Here is a 1,790-nt window from a genome sequence, read left to right as displayed (position 1 = left end):
AGTTAAGTTTTTAAATCGAAGAACACTAAGGCCCATGGAGGTAAGGACTAGTAGAAATAAGGTATCGATGTCCTAAACATGAAAAAACTGAAGAATAATTTAAAACTATAAACTGATAAGTACATTTTTGATAATACATTACATTAGCCCATTCCTTTATTTCTATGCTTTTAAGACATTTTTAAAAGTGCTCTGGTTCATAAAATGATCCCAGCATCTCTATACAAACTTTAAATTTAAGGATCTAAAAGCCTTTGGTAAGACTACTGGTAGCTTAATATAAGAAGAAAAGAGAAGCTCAAATGAAAGTAACTTTTCTAAGGTCAAGAAGGAATCAACTAGGAAATTTTTCAAAATCTTAAGCACAGATTCACATTGACTTTATGTGTCGTATAATCTCAAATCTCTTGACAGTCTTTTTCTCTTACCCACTTTCTCCTTTTGTAAGAACCTTTCAACTTGCAATAAAATAGAAATTTTTATTTAAAAGGCAAGCTGAGTGTGTATCCTATTGGTATTTTTCACTGATACATTATATGACAGCTGTCCAAAGTAGTTCATATATTCCAGTTTCATGTTCCACTCCATATCCTGTTCCTAATAGCCTTAAACTTGAGTCAACTAAAAGCTCTAACAATGTTAAGTCTGACAAATTTTATTAATTAGCAAGAAAAGTAAACTTGGATCCAGAGATGATTATTGAATCACCAATATGAACAGATTTTAAGTGTTACATACTAGAAAGCTTCTGATTTTTATCTTCCCAGAGGTATGGTCTCAAAGTGAAAGCAGTTATCCATATAATTCCCCTAGTGCCACATCAGTGGTAATTTAATCTTACTGTTGCAAATTTATACTTTTTGCTTTGCTTTTATACTATAGCAAACACATAAAAAAAAATGGCTTCTAAGGGACATTAACTTCAAGCTCTGGTTCAGTGACAAATGGAGTTAACTCACCTGCCAATTATGTCTCAAAGTAACAACTACAAGGGACATTGAAAGAAGGTTGTATAAAAACCCAATCAGCCAGAGAGAAGGATTTTATACCAGCAGGAAAGAGCAGATAATCTCTTTCCTCAAGTTAAATTGACCTGGTTGCTATGTCTGCTAATCAATCCTAAATACACGGTTCCCAGGCAGGAAACCATTTCATTTGTCATTTATTGAAGGAGGCTCCCCCTGGCTGGGTTCCAAGTCAACAGGAGCTCACAAATCCCTCTCCAGGAACTGTGTTTCCTGGTTCAGGTTGGTTCTGAATGGAATCAGATCCTGTGGTTAAGTAACCAATAAGCTAAACAATCATGGAGACCAGAGGCTTATCAAAGCAAAGTTGTGATGACCTACTCTTAGCTCTTTATTCTTTTCCAAATGAGCCAGAAATATCTGATATTATTATAATCCAGGGAAAAGGGCATACTGCTTCCTCACAGAGGTATAGAAAGAGGAGAAATCAGTTACCTAGAAAATTTTCCACAAGTTAGAACTTAATTTAAGGCAAGTTTGGGAGAATTAGTTGGACTTAGAGAGCATATCAGGCTGGGAAAGTGGCATTAGCTAGTATATATAAGAGGAAATGTACATGTTAATTTAAGTTTTGAGTCAATGAGTAATCTGGCTGAAACAAAAATGTTTGTAAGAAAAACAATAGATATGACATTAAGTTTCTTGCTATAAAACCAGAAAGGGGAAACTCGGAATTCAGGACAAAGCATGTGTAGACGAGTAGATGAATTATCTATCCTAAAAGTACTTTTTGGTTATAATGATTTAATGGATGATTCTACACTC

General features: G+C 34.4%; 1 protein-coding gene across 1 annotated transcript in view; it reads right to left on the bottom strand.

Annotated features, from left to right (window-relative positions):
* SPATS2 (spermatogenesis associated serine rich 2) overlaps positions 1-1,790 on the bottom strand; it is a 130,891-nt gene that overhangs the window by 22,183 nt on the left and 106,918 nt on the right. The window lies entirely within an intron of this gene.

Source organism: Hipposideros armiger, unplaced genomic scaffold, assembly GCF_001890085.2.
Source record: "Hipposideros armiger isolate ML-2016 unplaced genomic scaffold, ASM189008v1 scaffold_371, whole genome shotgun sequence".
Lineage (NCBI taxonomy): Eukaryota > Metazoa > Chordata > Mammalia > Chiroptera > Hipposideridae > Hipposideros > Hipposideros armiger.
The sequence above is the reverse complement of the archived record's forward strand: the minus strand, read 5'-3'. Positions and strand labels throughout refer to the sequence as shown.